Source organism: Triturus cristatus, chromosome 7, assembly GCF_964204655.1.
Source record: "Triturus cristatus chromosome 7, aTriCri1.1, whole genome shotgun sequence".
In the NCBI taxonomy this organism is placed as follows: Eukaryota; Metazoa; Chordata; class Amphibia; order Caudata; family Salamandridae; genus Triturus; species Triturus cristatus.
Window position 1 is genome coordinate 1,709,633,436 of NC_140590.1, and position 16,553 is coordinate 1,709,649,988.

At 41.0% G+C, this 16,553-nt stretch overlaps 1 pseudogene across 1 annotated transcript; it reads left to right on the forward strand.

Moving 5' to 3' along the window:
• The first annotated feature begins 161 nt into the window (after positions 1-161).
• Positions 162-15,088, forward strand: LOC146812834 (epidermal differentiation-specific protein pseudogene; annotated as a pseudogene). Its single transcript, XR_014966916.1, has 3 exons — positions 162-192; positions 2,564-2,626; positions 12,580-15,088. The product of XR_014966916.1 is annotated as an epidermal differentiation-specific protein pseudogene (transcript).
• Positions 15,089-16,553: the final 1,465 nt, after the last annotated feature.

The window sequence follows — 16,553 nt, forward strand, 5'->3', positions numbered from 1 at the left end:
ATTTGCATTTTTAGACATTTCAAGGAATGCTTGGAAACTGAATCAATTAGAGAGTTGCTTAAAACTCAACTGGGGGCTGATTACATATGGAAAATAGTGCCCTGGAGGTCTGGGAGGGGCAGATGCCAGGCCTTATATAGTGGGTGTCTGGAAGGCATGTGCAAGGAGAGACTGAAGAGGGGACATCTGCTGGTGAGTACTGTGCATAGATGCTAGCACTCATTTTTGCGAACTAACATAGTCTGAGAGAGGGTGTAGGTGTGCGGCTTCTATCGTCATTGTGTTGGTGATGCCCTGTCACTCTGCCTTTACTGCGGCATAAACAAATCAGACACATCACATAAATGCATTTCACACACATCCACATAAGCCTAACTTGCATGTATGCTGACGTACATTAAAGTCATGCAAACATACATGCAAATACATATCTGTAAACCCACACACGTCACATATGAATCAAGTTACACAGGTACATGAGTGTGCGCACACATGTACACACATGTATACACACTGACACATACACACAATCACAGATATTGGGAGAATGATTAAACCCCCGTTTTTACTCTATTTACTCCTGTCAGGTAGGCAAATAATAATATGTAGCATGTGCCAATGTATTTACTAATAAGTGATTGTATGCACAATTATGTATATTCTATGTACTTATCACTGAGCAGTGATGAAAATGGGCCAATCAATCCATTGCTTGTCTTAAGATCTTGTGAACACTCACAAACTGGTGAGTTTGTGGACATTCACAAATTACACCCATTCTCATCCTGGATGGGGTCAGAGAATTGCTCCAGCAAAGGGTTGGAGTAAATTCTTCTCCAGGGTGGGACAGACGATGGAATGTCACCAAACCCCTGTCAGGGACATTGAAACGTAGGGAACGGGATTTATCCAAGAAGAAAATGCTTTCCCCAAGGATATAAATTACACTTTTAACATGCATTGGTAAAGCTAATAGGTCTGGCTATAAAGTGCTAACAACTGCAAACAGCATTTGTAATGTCAGTGTTTGCTTGTGTTAGTGCATTAAAACCAGGTAGACATTGAGCCGCAGATATTACAACATTTACTTTGTTGTGCACAATGACATTAGTGCATGTTGTGATACACTTTCTGAAACTAAAAACCACTTGATACAAAGTAATACACTGAACAACACAACACACTTTGATTGTTAAATACTAAGTGGCATCCTCACAGATGACACAAGGTTACACTAACATACACTGCAACACCAATACATGATGTTAATAATAATAATGATGTTGCTGATGCTGCTGTGGATAAAAAGTTGGGAGAACAGAAGAAGTGAGAGAGGGGCTAGGGACCTCCACGTCTCACTCTTGGTGCAGGTAGAGAGAAGGACAGACCAATGCCTATGGGGAACAGGTGACTGGGAGGGTGGGACCTTTAATTGTGTGTGTGCGCATACAAGTGAACACGGAAGTTGGTGTATGCCCAGTTTTGTGACACTGAAGGGTCACACCAGGTAGGCGCATGGGCAGTTTTGTGACATTGAAGGGTCAAACCAGTGTCAATGGATGTGTGTGTGTTTGTGGTTGACTATAGGTGATTGTAAAGACTGTGACTGAGTGTGGAAAAGTGTGGGTGCGACAAGTGTGAGTTGTTTTCAAATGTTAGCATGTAATCCAACTCTGAGAGTGCATATGTGGGAATTAGGTGATTGTTTGATTTGTGAATTATGAGTATGAGTAACCGAATATGGCAATGAGTGCAAGTAGAAGTATAGTTGAGTGTGCACTGAGCGAGTGACTGTGAACGCCTTCATGAAGGTGTAAGTTAACCCTTCTGTGGATGAGTTCGTGAGAGACTCAGTGAATAAGATAGTTAGTGTCAGTGAAATAAATTCATGGTATCCAAGTGTGCATATGTGAACGTGAGTTAGATGGTCATGTTTGGGCATAATGGAAGCACTCAATCAACTTTTTACCTCACTGGGCAAAGCTTTGATGTATCCCATAAAAAAGGTGCTACAGTGTGAAATGTAGTGAGAGAAGTGTTGAAGGTTAGGAGTACGAATTCAAGTTCTGCTTAGAGGCAGTGACGTAGCAAGGATCCTATGGGCCACAATGCAATGAACAATATTAGAGCCCCAGTCTCTGAGTTTTGTATTACAGCCATTAATTGAGGTGAGTTGAGACCTAGATCCACTGCACCTGCTGCACTACTGTGTAGTAATTCACTCAACAGGATTCAATTAAAGAGTGATTTATTGATCCAAAAGACTACACAGCTGATCATCTGCCAAGTACATCCATGTCCCCAGTCAGTTGAAACAGAGTTGAATCATAACATTCCAAATTCAACAAGATGCAATGACATCACAAACCCAATGACAGCTGTATCAGAGAATGGCAAATATTACATGAAACTTAGAGCACAGAATATAACATACTGCTAGTACACCTCTGCTTAGAGGTGGGTGTGTGGTAAGGATTCACAAATTAGTCGAGCACTTCCTATGTTTCAGCACGATTCACACAGACTAAAGCGTAATGACCTTTTGTATTATTTTGAGTTATAGGACATACAGACAAGCAGGAAACGCAGATTCCCACTTCCGACAGAGAAAGAGAGCTACACCAAGGTAAATTTATTTCACACATGTTCCCGTTCCAAATCTTAATGAAACCGAGACACATCAAAACCTGTTTATAGTGCCATTCTAGTAGAAAAAGAAACTGACAAATGTATTGTTTTCATGTTTCCTTTGTGAGCCCAGTGCATGAATTGTTTTTGCTAGAAGACAGAATCAACAAGTATTAAAATAGCACTTTCATACATTTAACATGAAACATTTATTCCCTAGGCTTCCTCTTCCTCGTCCCATTCCTTTCGTACATGAGTAATATGCCACCTTTACTGCCCCTTGTTCACCCAATCCTAAGCCTTTGTACACCTCCCAACTCCAAGGAGCTCCTCTCACAAACCCCTCTCACTCAGCTGCACGTCCAGTGTCTTTTTTGTGCCATTCCTTTCACTTTCACTGGGGATGCTGGAGACCCCTTTTGCAGTAGACAGAGTGAGGGAGAACTCTTTCTTTTAAGGTAAGGAACTATATTTTTCTTTTTAGCTGGAGCAGGCTTTTAGTGTCTCTTCACTGTGACTGGGGACATGTGGCATGTGAAAGGTGCTCCATTCCAATTTATTTCGATCCAATGTTATTGTAATTGCATTTATATAGTGCTTACTACTCCTGGCGAGGCGTTGAAGTGCTTTTTAACGAGTAGCCCTCTACTCTGGAACCCAAAAGGATTAGTGAGGTGCAGGGGCCCTTTTCTCTGCTCTTGGTAAGTGGTGCATTGCCCACTTGCTCTTTATGTGAATACGTGTGTGGTGTACCTGCCTTTGTTCCGTAGCCTCAGTCATTGCACCAGTCTGCTCTTGTATTAGCCACAGGCTGTAGCCCCCTCTTGTTCTATTAAACGCTGGCAGATAGGGCTCAAGCTGGTGCATAGAGCCGCTGTCTTTGCCCTCATGCAGGACTCACCTACTTCCATTCTCGGCCTCGAGGTAGAGAGGCTGGGAGGGGCTTTTAATTTATGGGCGGAGGATGTCTGGGTCACACTTTACATTTTATGTTTTGTTGCATAAATTAAATGTGATCTTATGTTGACTTCCTTGGAGCTCCCTTTAAAATAAAAAGGATGAGAGTTTCTTGAAAGAGGCACACAGTAGCCCATGTAGTCATGTTACTGCGTGCTATGGTTTAGGACCTCGGCACTATGTAAAGGGGATTGGATTTTGTCTGCTTGTTTTCCCTGCTGGAGTACATCAGCCAGCAGATATCTCCATGGTGTTGATCATAGGGGCAGAAGATGTAGGTCCCCTTTATTCTGTGAGAGGAAACTACAATCATGGTCAGGTCACTGACAGCTTTAACCACCAGCGGAACAAGTCCTCTCAGTTTGAGAACTGAACACTAAAGTGAATAAAAAAGACCCAATGATGATGCTTTTCACGTAGCCTATCAGGCAGAGAACCAAGATATAAAGCACTGCAGGTTTATTGTGAATGAGGGTTTTTAAACAATGAGAACCCAAAACCCTGGAAATACACAGGGCATGTGATTCATTCTCCTTTGATATTAAGTATACCTGACGGAAGTGGAATGAATCTCAGCTTCTCCCTCCCTCTCTCGATTAAAAGAAAAAGGAAAGCCTGCTGAGGTCAGCAGACCAACAATTCTGTGAATGCTTTTTAATAAACTAATCTTTGTTTTTCTGTTGAAGTACAGCCTTTATTTCATTAAAGGCAAATAGGATGTTCTTCAAAAGTGAATCAATCATGTTTGTAGCTGTTATCATTGGCTTGTCACAATAACCAAATGAGGCCTCCCGTACTGAGCATAAGATCTCCCACAAGGCAACCACCAGGGATACAGTCATCCATTTGTACCGTAGACAAAATTACAGTTGGCAAAGCAAAACTATCTCTCCTATGAGGACCTAGCAAGGATTCTGACAGTGCAAATCTACTATACCCACGGTGTGCACCAAAACGCATTCCTACTATAGTAATCTGTGATAATCCAGGTAACAAAATGTCTATCTGTAGGTTTTTATTCAGAGTAATAGAGATCCACCTTTAAATGCTATTGACTTTAACATATGCTTTTCACAATCAATATGTTAGGCCCACTAACTATTTTAATAAGCATCCAGACATATAGCCTTCGTCATTGGTTTATCAGCTCAAGACCTTTGTTCTGAGTGTAAACTTTCCAAAAAGCAACCATCTGGCATACAATCATAAAAATAGAATAGTATACAAAATTACAGTTGGCAAAGCAAAATCCTCTCTCTCCTAAAAATATCCGTTTCTCAATAAATATGGCAGGTCTAGTGCCTTTACATAATGTTTCGTAAGAAACAGATCAGGCCAATAGCCATGATCACTGGCTTGCACCATAATCAACTCCCCACTGCTTTGACACAAGCCAATAATTACAAAACAAGCAGTATTTTTAATGGGAGAACACACATTCAGCCCAATCGAGACCTGTACTCAGGGAAACTAACATGTTAGTGGAGGCTAAACTGCTCTCAATGTAAGACTCTGAAAGCCCTCTTTTGTTAATCCCATAAAACTAGGCGACCGTTACACTGTCATCCGACCTAAACATCTATGTACATTAGTGTATATCTGGGCTCTTAAAACTGAAATCTATGACTGCACTCCTCACACCTGTGCTGCCACTAGAGAAAACAAACACTGTAAATTATCTAGGTATCTAAGACACCTTAATGGCATTACAATGTCATATATGTGTTCCTGGCAGGCAGGAGGATAAATAGCATGTTTTTCTGGAAGCATACAACTTCTGCCCAATCAAAACATGTACTCCCAGCTAACAAGATGTGAGTGGAGCCAAAGCGACTCTTCTGTTAGGGCTTCTCCAGCTCTTTGTTTAGGTTGATCGCTTAATGTCTGATAATCTGTTGTGCTGTCAAGCTAGACCTAAAAGGGTCTCCTCTGCTACCTGGGGACCAACTGAAATGTCCAGAGGAAGCAAAATGAAATAAAAGGGCTACCTCTGGAGTCGCTAAAGTCTACTGAAGGGAAAACATGAATTATAAAGCACAGTAGCTATGTTCCTTCTTTTAGAGGCAGCACACAGCTTCATCCAATCAAATCATGTACTCCTGGCTCCCAAGATGTGGGCAGAGACAAAACCCCTCTCTCCTGGTGGATCTCACACAATTGTCTGGCGATCATGAAAAGTTCAATTGGACAGCCGGGTTCCCTTTACGTCATGCTCAATTTTACCATGTGTATCGAAAAGTATTGTTGAATAGGATGCCTGGAAATCTTATGCTAAAACAGTTTTCTTGTACCAATAGTTGTCGATTCCAAAAAGCAGAAAATCTGTAACTGTTCTTATGAGTACAATTATGGCTGCAGATTTCCTAATTCTGATGAATTGAGACAATGTGTTGATGCATGTTGTATTTCTGAGATTGGCATGAAGTAAAATGGAGTCCATGAAAAGTTGCATTATAAGCACACATTCAATTTTGGGGCTGCGTAATACACAGACTCTGTGTAAGCACACATGGTTTCACTTTCACATTAACACATGCAAAGACCCTTGCATTGACACAAGCAAAGACCCACATACACAAGCACTACTCAGAAAAACAATACCACATAAACACATACAGCAAACTGGCTAAGAAATTCACAGGCCACAAAGGGCATAACAGGATTCAGACTTTGGGGGTGGAAGGCTAACACTTGAATTAGTGGATCCATCAACACGCCCATCTTCAGAATCCTTTTGAGACCAAGTCAAAATTACTTATGGGGCGTCTATTCTGGTACAACGTCAATGTCAAATAAAAAATTCTCAATCAAATACGGCAACTTACAGTAGTCTCAATGTAATAGATATTTTACCAAAGAAGTTTGGGAAGGTGAGAAACCTGAGAGTGGAAGATATTTACACTAGAGTAAATAGCTGCAAACTTCAATATTTTGTGGTCATGCCTTTGGAGGGTTACATGCATTCGATATCAAAAAAGCAAAAGAAATGAATCTGTAATGTAACTGCTGCTCATTTAAAGTTCTCCAATACATTTAGGTCGAGTTTGCAGTATGTATGTAAAAAGAAAATCAAAATAGTATTGATGAGATGTGGAGGAAAGTAGAAAAAGGGAAAAAAAAACTCTGCATTTACAAGTTTTCTAAGTTTTGAGAGATTGAGGAACAAAACAAGCATGAACTTCAGCCATCCTCTTATTTATATGTTGGTAAGAGAAATCAGGAAATGTAGACAAAGACAACAGTTATAGTCCGGAACATCATTCCATGAAATATCAAATGTCCTCAATAAAATCTGAAAATAAAGAAAATGTAAATAATGAGCATATAATATCAAGTGGCTGCAATATCGTGACCACAATATTGAGAAGATAAGTGCATATGCTAAGTTTAGATTTACTATTCATAACTCCAAATCTATATCCCTTTACTATATAAATATCGAGAACTAAAATATTGATATTTTAGTCCTCGATATTTTGGTCACATATTCTATACTTGATTTCCTGGATCTAGTCTACACCCATGTTTACCATGCAACAAAGTGGGTGGTTTGGATCCCACTTTTACAGCTTAGAAAATGTTCTTTCTAGGATGTACTCCAGACAAGCCTTTCTGTAGAATGAGGCATCCCACAGCAGCGTGTTCTACATCCTGGGGCACCTACAACAGATGCACAAAGTGGTGTACTGTTTCTGCACCTCATGTCGCCTGCCAAGGTAAAGGATTAACCAGGGAAAGACAACTGGGTAGGCTTAACATAGAGACTTCCTCACCTTTAACCAGAGTCTTCAGTTGCACGCTTCACACCTGCAATCCACCAATTGCCAGTACTCAGAAGACTAATCAGCAACAGCATCTTGCTATCCAAAAGGCCTTCTTGGGATAACTAAAGGAGCACTGTCTCCACACCCCTCACTTCACTGTCCCAGTCTTCCCACTTCACCTGCAGGAATATAAGCTATCCACTTCGACTGTCTGGGAATACAGTTGTCACCTTCCATTTTGTGGAAGGACAGGTCAGGGGTATTCAAAAAGCATACCACTGACCTCCACTACTCTAGTTCACTCAAACACAAAATGCAGTTGCTACATTAGTGTCACACACCAACAAGCTGGGTGTTAGCGCAAATGCTTCTAATGTTTTTGTTAAATCTGTATCATCATACTCATAATTCCACTCGCTAAAAAAACAATCATGTGGGGGAGGGATGAATGAGAATACAGGAGAGAATAACAGGGGGACGATAACCAATGCGAAAGAGGGAAGAGATTGGTGAATAGTTAAGTTAGGAAAGTAATGAAAGAGTTAAGTTGAGAGAGATTCAAAATCATGACAGGAGAAGAACAAGAAAGAGGGACAGAAGAGAGGGGAATGTTGGGTGGTCCAGAAGGGATGGTGTAAAAAGACCTCTGTGAGATGTGAGATTGCATGTGGAACAATTCATAAATGTAAACTTAGACCTGAAGACCTGAAGTCTAGGTTTAGGCCTGAAGTATAAGGGCCATATGCAAAAAGGTCAACTTAGACTTCAGGTTTAAGATTGCCTTTGTGAATGGGCCCTTAGACTTCAAGTCTAAACTTAGACTTCAGGGCTAAACTTAAACCTCAGGGCTAAGTTTACCTTTGTGAATTGGGGCCAGGGTATCTTTCTGCCTTCAGAGTGACATTGTAGCTAATGTGGCTGTAAGGTGAAGGGAGACAGCCCTACCACTTTGAAGATACTGCTTCCCAAAACCACCAGTTATCAATAGTCTATGAAGTTCAACCAGGAGTGACTAGTTGCGAAAAAAAACTGAGAGGCGCAGCTTCCCCGAAACAATTAATGAAGATCTAGTGGGTCTATCGAGGTGCATCATAGGTGTAAGCAACATAAAGTAGTGTCTTTTTAAAACCACCAAGGTTATAGTTCTTATGAGGTTCATAGGGGCCAACCAGGAAGATGCAAAAGCACAACCCCCTAAGAGACACAGGTTTCAAGACCCACCAGCTAATAATCGTATATCAGGTCTACCTAGAAGCAGAGCAGCCCCCAGAAACTGATAGGCAAACAGATAATTGAGGGTTATAGACACAAATCAGACACAGTAGTATGTAGGAAAGTACATAGGAAAAAATGAATATCCAAGAAGTGGATTATGGGTTATCATCAGGTGAGTGTTCTTCAGGGTCAGAGACCCTGGTCAACTGCCAAAGAATGTATCTGTTTGCTTCCATCTCCCTAGTAAACAGTGGAGATTGTGCAAGTGTGAGTTTGAGAAGGTGAGGTGGAAGGCTCCAAAGTGCAGCTTAGTCACCTGGCCTCAGGGCAGGATTAATCTAACAGGCTGAAAAGTAGCACTGATCCTGGCTGAGAACCTTCAAAACCAAATTACACATAGATATTGGCAGTGTGACATAGTTCTCGATCACAGTACAAGTTAGACACTGGTTTTATGCTCAAATTACTAGAGGACTAGAAATGTGGATGGTAACACAACCTGGGCTACCATCTTTGATAATTGTCACATGTTTAAAGTAGGTTTAGTAATTCAGCAAACTTGGTCTATTTGTGTAAATAATAAAGTGTATGGATGAAAACGCTGTAAGAACATTCAGTTATATGTGAGCTAACACTCAATTGAAAGCTTGGACAAATTATTTGACAGTGCACAGTAGGTCTTTTCCCAAACAAAAGTGGAAGCAATTTTGGCATGTAATTAATGTTAGTAAATGAATACTTTCTGGTGTTGCACATCTGCATTTGATGATTTGGGTTTAACTACTGTTAAATTTCAGGAGTTTGCTTTCGAGAATTTTCCAGTGATCTTGTCCAATCCTGTCACTTCCTGATACCATTATTCTTTATGGGCTCTTTGTAATCTACACTTTTAACAAACCCTGAATCAACTGGTTTAACTGAAAAAACTTTATGTGTGAGTGTTTTAAATCATTAGGAAATTAATCTCTTAGTCCGAAAATACATTTTCTGCACAAAGGCATCAAAATATATGCCAGCATACTGCTCCGGGAATTATTGCTATGATCCTGTGTGAAAAGGCTTACTACCCTTCTATCAAAAAGGCGTTCATGAAAGAGGGTCTATGGTGGACAACATACTTGTCCTCCCATACCTTGCCCATGAAGCAGCAACACATAATTCAACGCTGCTGTTTGTTTGTTTGTTTCATCAACTACTCAGCAGAATTCGAAAGAGTTGCCCAGAACATCTTTGGTAGGGGTTATTGGGTTGGAACATTTATACAAATTGCTATGAGCAATCAGGTCCTTATAAGGCAAGACCTGAGTACGAGTTAAACTCATGGGGCAGATGGCCAATGCCAAGAATGACACTGACCGAGGTCTGAAACAGAGCTATGTGCTGGAGCCAATGCTATTCAATCTTTATACTGCGGATCTAGACCCAGCCTTAGTAGGAGCCAATCTAGTCACTCCTAAAATTGGACACTGGAGAATTCCACTCATACAGTATGCCGGTGATCTAGTACTTTTCGACCATGCAAAATCTGGTTTGCAAAAAGCACTCAATGCACTGAACATATACAATTTCAGGAATGAGCTTGTGGCTAATGGGAGCTAAATAAAAGTAGAACGTTTCTGGAGATGTCCTAAGAAGAGGCTTACCAGTTGCGGCTCTAAGTTTGGACTGTGTTCAACATTATATCTATTTAGGAGCATGGCTATGTGAAACTGGGAGGCCGGCTTTTCAGCTAAACAAAATGATAAGCAAAGTAATAATGGCAACATATGCCTTGTGAATATGAAACCTGATATTTGACATCCCCACAACTACAGCCATTGGTAGGGTGGTTCGTGCCAAACTTCTCCCCGCCCTCAACTCTGCTCAGGAAGCATTTCCCCGCATGATGGGCACTGCCCTAGAAAAGATCCAGTGCACAGCCTACAAGAAGTTATTCCACTTCCCATCTCACACAAGGAATACCTTGATAGGCTTGGACATCAAAACCTGGAAAGCTGGGCAATTCTTGCAACATTCTATATTCAGGCAACGGCTGCCCCCAACAACACCATGAAGGCCCTAATAGAAACAATTTTTACATCTACAAACAAGCCCAGGTCCAATAATCTGGTGGTATCTAAAGAATATGTACAACTTGCAGGCAAGAACTGGGACAATAATTTGATTAATTATACTTGCATTAAAACCGCAATAAAAGACAATTGTTCAATTGTTCATTAGAAGTAGACATGGAAGCTCTTCATGACTGGGCTCCTCATGAGTCAATAATGGAACCACAACTGCCCAAGTCAGCCAAGTCCCATCTCCATCAAGCAGTAGAAAAGCACATTTTCAAATATATTCTATTGGCCAGATTAGTCCTGCTTCCAATCAGAGAATTGAACCAAACTTGGAAATAACTTGATAATATCAACAGTTGTAGACAATGTAACTGGAGAAGAGAATCCTTGGCACACATAATTCTCTGCTGTCCGACATTGCAACATCCCCGCTGGCTCCTACCGAGGCCTTCTTACAGCATTGTATTCCGTCAGCCAAAGAGTCCGTCCCTCTTTTGTACACCCTGCAGTCAGTGGCAGACAAGGCCAAGTTTGGGGAAATTTGTAAAACAAGCCCGAAACTTATTAAAGAACATGAGTAGTCTACAGCCTTCACAACTTGCGATTCATCTCCGACTGTGGGTAACGTGAAATGGGCTTTACATTGAAGTAACAAACTTTGACTAACCCTGTCACTGGGTTTCCAGAAACTGCTGAACTTTGTATCTGAATGACATAGACCTCAATTTGCTACATTCAACTGGTACTTTATCCGCTTTGGTCCCCTATCAGCCATCATGACCAGCCTGATCTGGAGATGTCTTAGCCCACAAGAATACTTATGTGGCTGGCCGCACTTTGCCAGCAACTCTCTCCGAGGCACATAGCATCTTAACTATAAGGCCAGTTGTTGCAACAGATCTTGATAAATTCTGCTGCCACGGCCCACAAATTGTAGAACTTTAGTGCCTTCAGTATAGACCTGTCGCCACGTAATTGCCATTTTATCAAAAGTACCTTTTCATGCACTGCACTTTGCATGTTGGCTCTATGGGTGGTGTTATCATGCCCAGTAAGATCTTTAGCCGTACTCTCCCAGGCATGTGTAGCCTCTGTATATGACTCCTCATTAAGCCATCTGCACTTTACGAAATGAACTTTTTTAGACACTACACTTTTCATTTTTGGGTTGTGTCATTATGCCCAGTATGACCTTGAGTCGTACTCTCCTAGGCACATCAGCACCTTATTTATAAGGCCTTGAAAATTGTAGACCCAGGGTCATTTCCATATGTAACATTTTATTATATTTTCTGCAATTAAAAATCAAATACAGAAAAACAAATTCCTTCAGGCAGTGTACTTTGAACTTTAGCTTTATGGGTTGTGTCATTATGCCCAGCAAGATCCTGAGCCATCTGTGCCCTATAAAACACAAACCTTGTGCAGTTTCTGCATATGATTCTTCATTATGTAATCTGCACTTCATCTCTAGGCTCGGTATTTTGCACCTTAGCCCTATACTTCAGCTGGACACTACCTGTCAGTACACTTTACACGTTAACGTCCCGAGTCCTGTGGAATTTAGAATTACTACCATCCACACCATCATGACATGCTACATGTACGTCCTTAGTATGCACTCTCATTCTTTAATGATTTTAAGGAAAAAGGGGAAGCTGTTGTGATCCGAAATTTTTAATAAACTGCATTAAAGTTTTGTTTTATTCATATAGTGCTGTAAAATATGTTCTCATATAAGAAAGTTATTTTAGGAGGGTTTATTGCTCTGTTCTATCACACTGATATTTGTAGTTTATGTAACTCGTAATTAGTTTAAGTAATCTTATAATAATCTGAACATTGGCATCAAAAAATATACCTTCTTTCCTTTTAAGAGAGGAGCCTGTGCTGTGAGTTTTCACACAATCACTTATGATGTTTCTCCACTGACCAGCTGTTGTTTTGTATCACAGGATCAGCTACAGAAAACACATTGAAAACTTCATAGCTGATCACCATGAACACCATCACTGTCTATGAACATCCCAAGTTCCAGGGGCTCAGTAGGACCTATAAGGCAGATGTTGTGAGTCTGGTAACAGAGAGCTTCGGAGACTGCATCTCATCTGTGAAGGTGGTGGGGCAGCCATGGATAATGTACGAGCATCCGAACTATCAAGGATGGTTCATTGTCCTAGAGGAGGGAGAACATCCGGCGCTTGAAATGAATGACAAGGCATCTTCTCTGAAGATGATCACTGACGACCTGACCAATCCAAAGATCACAGTCTATGAGCATCCCAATGCCTCTGGTAGTCAATCAGTTATGACTCAAGAGACCAATCTATCGTTTGGAAACATGAATGATAAGATATCCTCCCACAAAGTCCAGAGTGGAGCATGGCTTCTGTACGAGAATCCAAATAGAGGGGGGAGGTATATTTTAGCCAGGGCTGGTGAATATCTGGCAAACTACTGTGATGTTGGTTTAAACGATCAAGTATCCCATGTGTATCCGCTGCGCCGTGGGAAACCCTCTGTCACCGCCACACTTCTATGGGACAAGAAAAAGACAGAGAGTGAAAAGAACATCCAGGCAGATCAGTATTTTTACGTCAACAACACAGACAGTGAGCAAGAGTTCACTGCTGCTTCTTGCAAAGAGTATGAAAAATACGTCTCCCACAGCTTTGAATTCAGCAATGAGTCTTCAGTCAAGGTGGGTGCCTCATTTAGCTTGCAAGGAGTGGTCAATATTGATGCAGAGGCATCCACCACCTTCTCAGTAAAGAAAGATGAGGTTCAGGCATTCACCACGAGGAAGAAGGCAGAGTTAAGTGTGCCGATGAAGGTACCACCACGCACAAAAATAACAGTCAGTTTCATGAGCAAGGAGGTGACCATCTCAGTTCCAGTGGAGCTGAAAATTTTCCAGGGGAGTAAGACGGTGACTGAATATGGCACATACCACTGTGAGTCTGGCACAGATATCTACATTGATGTGCAATCTGACACCATTAGTAAAGTGTAGTATCAGTCACACTTTCTTCTTGTTATGGGCTACGCCTAAACATTGATATGCTATTCTTTGATTGATTGGGCTTTTTTTGAATAAGGGTATATATATATATACCCTAAGCATCTCTGCTTAAAAGATCTCTGTCTGAAAACTTGTGCAAATCAAACTAATTCATACCCTAGAACCTAATTGTCAGAGCTGCACATGTGTTGTTCTGCTGTCCGCAGTACAGGAGCCAAATCCATACTCTGACTGTGTGTTACTGTTTTCTGGAGTCAAACTTCTGTCCCATAGGTTTTAGTTGATGTGCATTATGATAGATCACTGGTGCCTTGCTCAATGTTTTTGAATAAGCCAAATACTGTAAGCAAGAGCATAAGTCTCTGGGCGGGTAGGACCATCTCTAGGGTTTTCATCATCAGCAGGGCACACTTGCAGAATTTGCGCCGAATTCACAAAGAAGGGCCTAAAGCTGTGCTTGAAGATTTACACCTACATTCAAGTGTAGAATTACAACTTTCTGGAATGCCCACACTTTTCCAGGAATATGCATGGTCCAGTTGTAGGTTTTCCATTCTTAGGAAGGTCATGTGACATTCGCGGAAAGATCCCAATCCTCTGCAGAGTTACTTACCCATAGCAGAGAACTCCACAATGAGGGAATAGAAGCCCCTGTGCAAATGCACATTATTTTCTCCTTGGAAATCGTACTGGTCCTACAATCCCAGCAAAGTTCTAGCTGCTAATTCCCCATCTCACGTGGCTGATCTACAGCTCTTTCGAGGCAAGAAAGAGGAAGAAGAAGAACTTGTGAATGCCCACAAACATCACTAACCATGCCTTGTAATGCCCACTTCCCACCTTGAGTGGAATACATAGCTGCGGAGCACGCCAATAGGCTAATGCCTGCCTAGAATCACATTACGATTTCCTGGCAGGTGCAACTGAACTACATTAACATGTGTCAATATTCATCCAATCAAATGAAGCAGGGGCATAGCAAGGTCACCGTAGGGTCCTAATGCAAGCATCAAACATGGGCCCCCTTTATGGAAAAAAAACCCTGATATTTCTGGTGCAGATAACCCTCCTGCATTCTAGCCCCAGGTGCCATTGCACCTCCTGTACCATTGGTAGCTACATTCCAGAATGGATAAACATTCAAGCGCAGCTGTACTGGATTACTGGACTTTAGATTGTTTATCATTTTTTGCTCATTATATTACATTTTAGTTGGTATAAGTAAAATATTTCTGTACTGCTTTTAAATCTAAACAAATAACCCCCCATGAAATGAAATAAACAAAGTAAATTATTTTGCATGTGTCTGAATTAAGGATTACTTTTGTTTTTGTTTTTTTCTCCAATATGGGAAACAAGCCAATGACCAATGTTTTCATTTCCTGTATGATTATATCTGTTTCTGCTTGAGAACGAATACATCTACATTTTCAACAGTTCAAGAGTGCATTTGTGTGATCATTATTTTACATTGGAAAACTTTATTGTCACCATCACAGACTGATATATTGGATGTTTACCAAAGAGCCAGGGGTACTAAAATTGATGTCAGTTACTTTGACCTCTCTCTCCCAATGATATTGGCGGAAATTACCACATGACCAATTAACTTTGATGGCATCACAGGAAAATGCTCTATCTAACCTTTGGGCTTGATGATAATACAGGAAGTGACACCACTCTACAATAACCTCTTGAGTGCCCATGACGAGATGGTCTCGTCATGGGCCGCGGTTGCGCTGTGCCCATGATGAGACTATCTCGTCATGAACCCCGCCCGCTAATGAAAGGGCCGGCACAGGGCGGGGAAAGGGCGGGGCACTCAAGGGGTTAACAAAACGTACAATAAAAAAAAGTATAACAAGGTAACAATAACTATACCAATAGAGATAAAACTCTACACATTCTATAAGCCATATATTAACTATGGTCCCACCATGTTACGCGAAAGGTACAAAGATGATGGACTAAGGGCAAACGAATCATTGTCTAGCAGTACTGTACTACTTATTCCCAAGTACACCCTCTAATGCTCCATCTCACTTCAATCCTCATATTCCCAGACTTTGCCTCACCTGCCCAGTTATAAAGCCAGAGGAGCATTTGTGTTGGATCTGCCCTCTCTCCGAACCAGTCTGGACACTGACTACATGGGTGCAGCTCCTGGGTATAAATGTATCTGCCACAACGTGCGGCTGCCCAGCTCACACCAGGTGCCAGATCCTCTGCATCTTCTTGTAACTACCACTGGGTGACAGGAAACCACAGTGTCTAGTCTAGTAGCAGCAGGTTTAATTTAGTGATTGAATTGTTATGTTTTAATACAAACTAAGCCAGCTTGTCCAGGTGTTTATAATGGCGTGGGTTTACATTCACAAAATCTGTTTGGAATGTACAGTGCACCTTCCACTATCTGAACTGCTTCCTGTGGATTGTTTAATCACATTAGCCCATGTGATTGAGATGATGAGCCTTTACCCTAGGAGCTACTACTGTGAATAGAAGCATTGTAAATTTGTATGAATTAAAGCTTTGTACAGTTGTAGAACAAAATATTGCCTACTGAAACATTGAGCTACCAAAATATCTTGACAAATTATAACAAAAGTACACACAGAAAAATATATAAAAACAAAAACAATTAATTTGATGGCAACAAAATGGCCATCATGCAGTAGAATAGAATAAAAGAAGCTCTGGCAGAAATATTACAGATCAAAATAATTATTTGTTGAGATATCTATCACGGGATTCTTGGAATTAAAAATTGCAACAAGATATAATAAGGTATATGTGCTCAGTCTTCAATGATCACTCATTGGGGTAACAAAGTGAAAAAAGAAGGGTAAGCATGGCACACACAAAGAGCAGTGTTGGTCGATAATCATCATTTCTTATGACATTTGC